At 35.0% G+C, this 10,293-nt stretch overlaps 1 pseudogene; it reads left to right on the forward strand.

Annotated features, from left to right (window-relative positions):
* The first annotated feature begins 1,050 nt into the window (after window positions 1-1,050).
* LOC107519423 lies at window positions 1,051-7,380 on the forward strand (annotated as a pseudogene).
* The last annotated feature ends 2,913 nt before the right edge of the window (window positions 7,381-10,293 follow it).

Consider the following 10,293-nt stretch of genomic DNA (forward strand, 5'->3'; position numbering starts at 1 on the left):
TCACACCTAATAGAACTGCAGTGAAAAAAACCAAAACAAATGGAAGAGGATTTGTCTAGACATTTAATGCTCGACATACATGACGGAGTTGGAATAAATTTTCTTGACAACCCCTCCTCTATCTGCCTTATCACCTATAGGAACTGATCTCTGTCTTCCTACAGAGAGAGCAGGAAGGATTTCATAACAGTATTTTGGCCAGTGAAAACTCATGAACTTCTGAGGCAAAAGGAATGAGTCATTCGAGGCTGACCACAAAATAAAGCAGAAGGAGAAACCAGCCATTCTCTAACCCATGGTCTCTGCCCAGACTTTGGGTTTCTTGTGTAGCCTATCCTTTCACATTTCATTTTAACTGAAGGTTTTTTTGTGAATTACACTTACAGGTGCTGAAGAGAAGTTAGGCATTAATTGTTTAAGCATGTTTGACTACTGCTTAAAGGTGTGCTGAGGACAACCAGCCCAGGCTGAGGGGTTTTCTAAGGGCCTTTAAGATTCTCTGGGTCTTTGATGCCAAAGAGTGACTTTGCAGTATAGAAATCAATACAAGATCTGGCATCTGAAGGCTGATTGATCTCACACCAGCTACAAGGATAGTTGCCTGGAAATAGAAACATGATTTCTACTCATATCCTCAAAGCCCTATTATTCAGGGATACACTCCTCACAAGATTGCAGCCTGGGATGCAGGCCCTTCTCACGTCATGGATTTTGTCCTCTGATAGTGCCTCCTGAACGAAACTACAAAAACATCCACTCATCAGGTGTCCCTTGCCTTTACACTTCCCTTAAATCAGACAAACCTGAGAAGAAAATAGCCTTTGGATAACTGAAATAGGTGTCACAGTAATTCATTACAGCCATCTTAACCATTACTATGTTCTCACTCAATGTCTGCAGGTTCTTTTCTGTTTGTTTTCCAAGATGTTGTTACAAGATCATGAAAGAAGATTCTGGGAATATGGCAAAGTAAAAATCACCAGGTATCTATCTCCCTACCTACCCAACAACTGCACCGGTAAACCTCTCTAATGCAATTATTTTTGTACTATGGAATCTGTTGAAGGCTTGCAACTTCCAAGAGAAGATTTAGACTTAAAATTGCAGTTAATTTTGGCCAATATAACTCTTAGCACTACAGCAACTATCAATTTTCCACCCCCAGTGATGTGGCAGTTAGCTATGCATGTGTTCCTGGAGCAGCTTGCAAAAAGCTTGTGAGCTTGTGGGACCTTTTTAGATAAAAACACTCTGTTCTCCAACTATCAGAGATCTGTGCTCTGACTGCTGTTTTTTTCCCTACAGAGGTTCAGACAAGGAGGAAGAGGAGCTGATGGCCATCATTGTTGTACCACCCCCACTGTCACAGGCCCTTCCCCTTGGCCAGAAGTGACTGCCAGCATCCATTTTCTCTCTCCTTCATTTTTCTCTTTGTCCCCATGGAGTGGGGGGTGAGGGGGGACACATTAAAAATTAGGACATTCAAAAACAACTTCATGTACCAGGAAAATTAGAAAGTACTATACATATAATGAGAAAGTCTCAGAAAAGACCTGAGAAGACTTAAAGTTTACACCTCAGATTTATCCTCAGCACAGAGGCAGCCTACAACAACAACAAAAGAACAAAAATAATACCCCTCCCCAGCAAACCTTGGAGAAGAAGGAAAATCTGATTTCCAGAGGTATGACAATACTGGATTCAAATGTGCAGTGTTCAAAAAAAAAAAAAAAATCAGAAGACATATAAAGAAACAGGAAAATATTCAAAGGAAAAAAGTAAATTAACAGAAACTCTCCTTGAAAAAGATCTGATGGTAGATATGCCAGACAAAAATTTAAAACAATTCTCTTAAAGATGCTCAAAAAAACTAAAGAAAAAACTTTTTTTAAAAAATGTATAAACAAAATGGAAATACAAATAAAGAGATAGAATATTTTTTAAAAAAAGCAGTTCTGGAACTGCAAAGTACAATGACCGAAATGAAAAATTTACTAGAGAAATTTAAATTCAGATTTGGGCAAGCACAACTAAAAATCAGTAAACTCAAATATAAGATAATGAAAATTATCGAGTCTGAGAAACAAAAAAGAAAAAAGATGAAAGGAAACAGAACCTAAAGGACATGTGGGAAACCATCAAATGGACTAACATATCCATTGTGGGAGTCTCAGAGGGAGAAGAAAGAGAGAAAAGTTCAAAGAGAGCATATGAAGAAATAATAGCTGAAAACTCCCAAATTTGGTACAAGACATGAATATAAATATCCAAGAAACTCAAAGGATTCCAAGTATGATGAACTCAAAGAGACCCACATTAAGTTACATTATAGCCAAACTTTAAAAAGCCAGAGAACAAGAAGTATTTTGAAAGTAACAAGAGAGAAGCAAATCATTGCATATAAAGACTCCTCAATAAAATAGTCAGCATATTTTTCATAAGAAACCTTAGAGGCCAAAAGGCAATAGGGCAATATATAAAAAATACTAAAAGAAAACAATTGTCAACCAAGAATCCTATATCAGGCAAAACTCTCGTTAAAAAATGAGAGATAAATAGACAATCCCACATAAACAAATGTTGAGGGAGTTTGTTACCACTAAGCCTGCCCTACAAGAAAGGCTCAAGGGTGTCCAGTAAGATGAAATAAAAGGACACTAGACAGTAACTAGTATGAAGGAATAAGATCTCAATAAATGTATTATTGAAACAATGGTTTGCAACTGTACTTTTTGTTTTCTGCATGTTTGATGAAACTAATACATTGAAAAAACAATTATTAGTCTAAAAGCTAGATTATTGTAACTTTGGTTAGTAACTCTATATTTTATTTTCTACATAATTTAAAAGACAAGTGAATTTAAAGAAATTCTTAGTTCATGTTTTAAGGTACCCATGTATAAAGACGTAATTTTGTGACATCAACAACTAGAAGGGGTGCAAATAAAAAATTAGTGTTATCTAATTAGTGTGACCATTTTAGGATATTAAATGTAATCCCTACAGCAACCACAAAAAATAGCTACATAATATACAAAAAGGAAATAAGAAAGTTATTTAAACAAATTTATTTAAAACTATAATACAAAAAAAAAAACTAAACAAAAGAAGACAGTAATGCAGGAAATGAGGGACAGAAGAGTTATAAGGCCTACGAAAATAAATAGCAAAATGACAGAGGTAAGTTTCTTCTGATCAATAATTAAATTGTAAATGGATTAAATTTCCAATCAAAAGACAGAGATTAGAACAACAAATAACAAGATATGATTAACCTATATGCTACATACAAGAGTTTCCCTTTGTATCCAAAGATATAAATATGTTAAAAGTAAGGATAGAAAAGGATATTCTATATAAAAAGTGACCCAGCTCAGAGTAATACAACTAGCACAAATTTGTTCCCTTTGCACATTCTATTATTTTAATAAAAAAAAGTTACAAGAGACAAAGACATATAATAATAAGAGGCTCATTATAGCATGAAGATATAATTATAAACATTTACACACCTTACAACAGATCAACAACATATATGAAGTAAAATCTGACAGAATTGATAGTAGAAATCGGCAGTTCTACAATAGTAGTTGGAAACGTTAATATCTTACTCACAATAATGGATAGAACAACTAGACAGAGGAAAAATAAGGAAATGGAGGACTTAAATAACACAGTAAACCAACTAGATCTACAAATATCTGTAGACTATTCTACCCAACAGTAACATGCACATTCTTCTCATATGGGACATTTTCCAGGATATACCATATGTTAGGCCACCAATTAAGTGTCAGTAGATTTAAAAATGTAGAGTCATATAAGGTATATTTTTCAATTGCAATGGGGTGAAGTTAGAAATCAATAAAAGCAGGAAAACTGGAAAATTCATTAATTTGTGAAAATTAAACAACACACTTTTAAACAACCAATGGACCAAAGAAGAAAACAGAGAAAAATTAGAAAATACTTATCGATCAATGAAAATGAAAACACAATGTAACAAAGCTTATGGCATGCAGTGATAGTGGTGATAAAGAGGGAAATTTAAAGACTTAGCACTTACTTTAAAAATTAAGAAAGATCTCAGAGCAACAGCCTTACTTTACAATATAAGAAACTAGAAAAAGAACAAACTAAACTTAAAGCTAGTAGAAGGAAGGAAATAATAAAGATTAGAGCAGAGATAAATGAAATAGATGATAGAAAAACAATAGAGAGAATCAATTAAACCAAGATTGGTTATTTAAAGACATCAATAAAATTAAATAATTAGCTAAGAAAAAGAGATAAGACTCAAATTATTAAATCAAAAATGAGGGGATATTACTACCAATTCTACAAAAAATAAAAAGAATAAGAGAGTGCTATAATTGAACACCAAGAACAAATGAAAGAGTGTTGAATTGAATAACCTGGATAAAATGAATAAATCCCTAGAAACACAAAACTTATGAAGACTAAATCATAATAATATAGAAAACCTGAATACACCTATAACTAGTAAGGACATTGCATCAAAGGAAAATATTTCCCAACAAAGGAAAATATTTCCCAACAAAGGAAAACCCTGGATCTGATGGCTTCATCGGTGAATACTACCAAATATTTAAAGAAAACTAATACCAACCTTTCTCAAAATTTTCCAAAAATTGAAGAGGAAGAGCCACATCCTAATCTATTTTATGAGACCAGCATTACCTTGATACGAAATCCAGACAAAGGCACTACAAAAGAACAAACAAACAAACATGGACCAATATCCTTTATAAATAATGACGCAAAAACCCTTAACAAAATACTAGAAAACTAAATTCAGCAGCATATTAAAAGAAGTATGCACCATGACCAAAGTGGGATTAATTCCTGGAATGCCTAGATGTTTCAAAATATGAAAATAATCAATGTGTTACACCACAATAATCAAATGAAGCAAAAAACTCCCACATAATCATTTCAATTGATGAAGAAAATACATTTGACAAAATTCAATACCCTTTTATGACAAAAACTCTCTACAAATAGGAATAGAATGAAACTACATCAACATAATAAAAGCCATATATGAAAAAAACAAGAGCAACACCATAATCAATGATAAAAACTGAAAGCTTTCTTTGTAAGAACTAGAATAAAACAAGGACGCCCACTTTCACCACTTCTATTCAATACAGCACTAACAGTTGTAGCCAGATCAATGAGGCAAGAAAAAGGAATAAAAGGTATCCAAATGGCAAAGGTAGAAGTAAAATTATCTTTGTTCAGATAATATGATGTAATATGTAGAAACTGAAAGATTACACACACACACACACACACACACACACTTCGAACTAATAAATGAGGTTACCAAGTTAACATACAAAAATCAGTTGCATTTCTATACACTAACAATGAACAATTTAGAAAGAAAATTATAAAAAAAAAACAACTTTTAAATTAGTTTAAGAACAAATACTTAGAAATTAACTTAAACAAGGAGAAGAAAGATTTGTACTTAAATTAAAACTATAAAATATTGTCAGAAGAAATTTAAGAAGACAAATAAATACATCCCATATCCATAAACCAGAAGACTTAATATTTATTATTAAAATGCCAATACAAAGCCATTTACAGTTTCAATATAATCTGCATCAAAAGCCCAATGAAAATTTTTTTGGCAGAAGTAGAAAAACCTATTCTAAAATTTATAAGGAATCTCAAAAAACCTCAAATAGCCAAAACAATCTTGAAACAACAACAACAACAACAACAACAACAGGGCATGGCTCCATAATGTAGTGGTGAGCATGTCTGCTTTACACACAGAAGGTCCTAAGTTCGCACCCAGGTGGAGCCACGGACCATACTCCTGGTGCACCAGACCCGAGGTGCACACTGCGAGCACAAAGGAAGAGATGCCCAGCCTTCAGAGATCCAGTTCTTCAGGGGAGATGGCAACATTCATAGGTCAGGGGTGAAAGTGTGGTGGTGGCGGGGGGAATTAAAGAGGAAAAAACTCCCATAAGACTCGCGTTTCCTGATATCAAAATCTACTACAATGTTTCTCAATTTTGCACAGACAGCAGACTGAAACACTCCCTCTACTCCAGCTCTTTCTGAGAAAGAGGCCTATTTGCTTGTCCATGAGTTTTGTCCTGAGAGGCAGTCTTCCAACACATGTGAAGATCACAGAAGTGCTCTCAAAAGAATGTATGCCCAGTTTTGTGACTGATGCCCAGGGAATAACTCCAGATCTCAGTCTGGTGGCCAGTAGGGCTTATACTTGTGGTCCCACAGGATTGTATATATTTGCATACTTTAAAAGCCACTTCTTGAGTATCTGGCTTCTCATCAGGCTGCATTTAGGTCCTAGCTGAGATTGTCCCCTTCAGGTCACTGACAGATCTTGGGAGCTATTAAAAAATAAAATAGGTTGCTTGCACAATCACAAGGGTTTGAGAGACAACCAAGAGCTAAAGGAAGGTTGAATGATAATGTTTATCTCTACATGAAGCCACTCTTTCAAGACTGAGAGAGGTTTCTGTTTCATCTAATGCATGGAAACCAACACAGAGGGTAAACTGAAATGAAGAAACAACAAAATATGTTCTAAACAAAAGAACAAGATAATACCTTAGGAAAAAATAACTATAATGAAATTGAGATAAGTCTTTTACCTGATAAAATGTCCAAAGTAATAGTCATAAAAATGCTTACTGAACTTGGGAGAAGAATGGATAAACACAGTGAGAACTTTAACAAAGAGATAAAAAATATTTTAAAAGTACCAAATAGGGAAGATGGCATTGGGCAGTGGGATAAAAACTTGGACTTTTGCTGAAAGTGAGACAAAGATAAATATGAGAAGCTCACCAAGAAGAGGCTCATGGAAAAGAGAGAGTAGAAGGATGGAAAACCAGTGCAACCAGTCAAGTGGGAACTTCTCCAGCATAGGGACTACAAGGTGGACTTGAAATCCAAGCTTGGAAAGATGATTGTCATTACCAAGAACACCCCACGATCTTAAATGGGAGGATATTACTGCAATGTCTGCGACTGTATTGTGAAGGACTCCATCAACTTCCTGGATCGCATTAATGGAAAGAAACATCAGTGAAATCTGGGCATGTCTATGCATGTGGAATGTTCCACCTTGGATCAGGTGAAAAAATGTTTTGAAGTCAATAAGAAGATGGAAGAGAAGCAGTAGGATTATAAGTTTGAGGAAGGATGAAGGAGCTCAGAGAAGAGGAGGGAAAGGCCAAAGCCTACAAGAAAGAGAAACAGAAGGAGAAGAAAAGGAGGGCTGAGGAGGACTTGACATTTGAGGAGGATGATGAGATGGTATCTATGATGGGCATCTCTGGTTTTGGTTCCATTAGGAAGAATTACTGAGGCTTTCTATGATTGGCCCTTTCCTGGGCTTAACTTTGTGTGTGGAGTGGTCATATTTGAAGGATTCTTAAGAATGACAATGGGGAGGACATTAGTGGTTTTCCTCTATCTTGGGGGAAAGCACAGGAGGCAGAGGTAATACAGTGGCATATTCCTTCAGCCTCAGTATACCACTGGAGTCACAGGACCTCTGCTCATTTGAGTTCCCAATAAAGAACAAAAAGCAAAAAATCCTCCTTTTCTGAGGCTGCTTCCCAGAACCTTCCCCTGCATCTTTCCCTCTTCATCTATTGAATCTCTTCTCTGAGCATCCAAAATTTATCCTATGTTCTGCCTTTGTTTTAATTATGACTCTTGCTTAGCTTGCAGCGAAAGGGTTCTCTGGGTCCCCAGTTTCCAAATGATGCCATATCCTTGACCAGTCCCTGCCCCTGCCCCTTTCCCTCATCTCGCCACACAGAAGGAACCTGAGCTAGAACCTCAGGGCATTGCTGCCTTGGGGCCTGATGTTCTGTTTCCTCAGTGCATGTAACAGGAAATTAAATGGGATGAGTGATGTGGTTTTATCTGGTGAGTTTTTTTACCTTCTTCCTTTCAAGCATAGACTATTCAACTTTTCATGTTTGTTTTATTTTATTGAGGATTACTCTGTTTTTGTCTTCCTTGTGGACAGGCTTTTGGAATAAACTGTTTGATGCAAAAAAGAAAAAGGAAAAAAAACTCTCATATAGGAGCCTTTGGGTCTTAGAGGCTGTTCAACATGTACAACAAATGGCACTGACTGGGCCTTTTAAAAAAGTACCAAATAGGAGTCACGGAGCTGAAGAATACACTAACTGAACTGAAATACACATTAGGACAGGTTCAACAACGAACTAGATGAAGCGGAAGAAAAGACCTGTAAACTTGAAGACAGTGGAGTGGAATGCACCCAATCAGAGCTGCAAAAAGAAAAAAAAAAGAAAAAAGTGAAGGTAGCTTAAAGGACTTATATGACAACATCAAGAAAACTAACATTGTCATTGTAGGGGTCCCAGAAGGCGAAAAGATATAGAAAAGGGCAGAAAACTTATTTGAAGAGATAATGGCTGAAAACTTCCCTAATCTGGGTGAGGAAACAGATATCCAGATCCAGGAAGCCCACATATTATAATTAAAATATCAAAATTTAAAGACAAGGAGAGAATCTTAAAAGCAGCAAGAGAAAAACTTGTTAGTACAAGGGAAAAGCCATAAAACTAACAGGAGATTTTTGCTGTCTAAAAGGGAGTGGCACGATATAGTCAAAGTACTGAAAGAAAAAAAATGCTGACCAAAAATACTCTACCCCACAAAGTTATCATCCAAAACTGAAGGAGAGGTAAAGAGTTTTCCAGACTAACCAAAGCTAAAAGAATTCACCACTAAATCCTCTTACAAAAAATGTTAAAGGAACTTCTTTAAGCTGAAAAGAAAGGGTGTGAATTAGGAACAAGAAAATAGATGAGAGTGTAAGTCTCACTGGTAAAGGAAAATATATTGTAAAGGTGGTAGATTAATCACTTATAAAGCTAGTATCAAGGTTAAAATATAAAAGTAGTACAAATAACTGTAACTATAATAATTAGTTAAGGTACAAACCAGATAAAAAAATGTAAAACATGACATCAAAAATATAAAATGCGGGGGGAAGATTAAAAATGTAGAACTTGAAAATGCACTCGAACTTAAGTTGTTACCAACTTAAAATAGACTTTTAAATATAGGTTTTTATATGTGAACCTCATGGTAACCATAAAGCAAAATTATAGTAGATACACAAAAGCTAAAGAGAAATAAATCTAAGCGTACCACTAAACAAGTCTTCAAACCACAAAGGAAGAGAGCTAGAGAAGAAGCATTGAACAGAGAGGAACTACAACATAGTCAGGAAATAATTAAATGGTAATAAGTACAAATCTATAAACACACAGGCTTAAATTGAAGAGATGGAAAAAGACGTTCTATGGAAATGGAAACCAAAAGAAAGCTGGGATATCTATACTTACATTAGACACCTGATTTCGAACTATACCATAAAGCTATAATAATCAAAACAGTACTATGCTGGCATGAAAACAGGCACATAGATCAGTAGAACAGATTAAAAAGCCCAGAAATGAATTTGCACATGTATAGTCAATTAATTTATGACAAAGGAGCCAAGGATAAACAATGAAGCAAGGACAGTCTCCGCAATAAATGTTGTTGAGAAAACTGGCCAGCCACATGCAAAAGAATGAAACTGAATTGCTGTCTTACACTATACACAAAAATTAATTCAAAAAAGATTAAAAAAAAACATAGATGGTAGGCTCTTGACATCAGTCACGGCAATAATTTTTTAGATTTGACACCAAAGCAAAAGCAATCAAAGCAAAAAAATAAATAAGTGGGAATACATCAAACTAAAAAGTTTCTACACAGCAAAGGAAACCATTACCAAAATGTAAAGACAACCTACTGAAAGGCAGAAAATATGTGCAAATCATATATCTCATAAGGGGTTAATATCCAAAATACATAAAAACCTGATAGAATTCAATAGCAAAACAAACAAACAAACAAACAAAATTCAATTAATGTTGGGAAGAAAAGGCATTTTCCTAAAGAGACATACAGATGGGAAATTGGTATATGAAAAGGTGCTCAATGTCACCAATCAGGGAAATGCAAATTAAAACCACAGTGAGATATCAACTCATACCTGTTAGAATGGCTATTATCAAAAAGATAAGAAGTAACAAGTGTTAATGAGGATATGGAAAAAGGGAACCCTTGTGCACTGCTGGTGGAAATGTAAATTGGTACAGCCATTATGGAAAACAGTATGGAGTTTTCGCAAAAAATTAAAAATAGAACTACCAAATGATCCACTAATTCCATTTCTGGGTA

The sequence above is a fragment of the Rousettus aegyptiacus genome, unplaced genomic scaffold (assembly GCF_014176215.1).
Source record: "Rousettus aegyptiacus isolate mRouAeg1 unplaced genomic scaffold, mRouAeg1.p scaffold_m13_p_5, whole genome shotgun sequence".
NCBI classification, from domain to species: domain Eukaryota; kingdom Metazoa; phylum Chordata; class Mammalia; order Chiroptera; family Pteropodidae; genus Rousettus; species Rousettus aegyptiacus.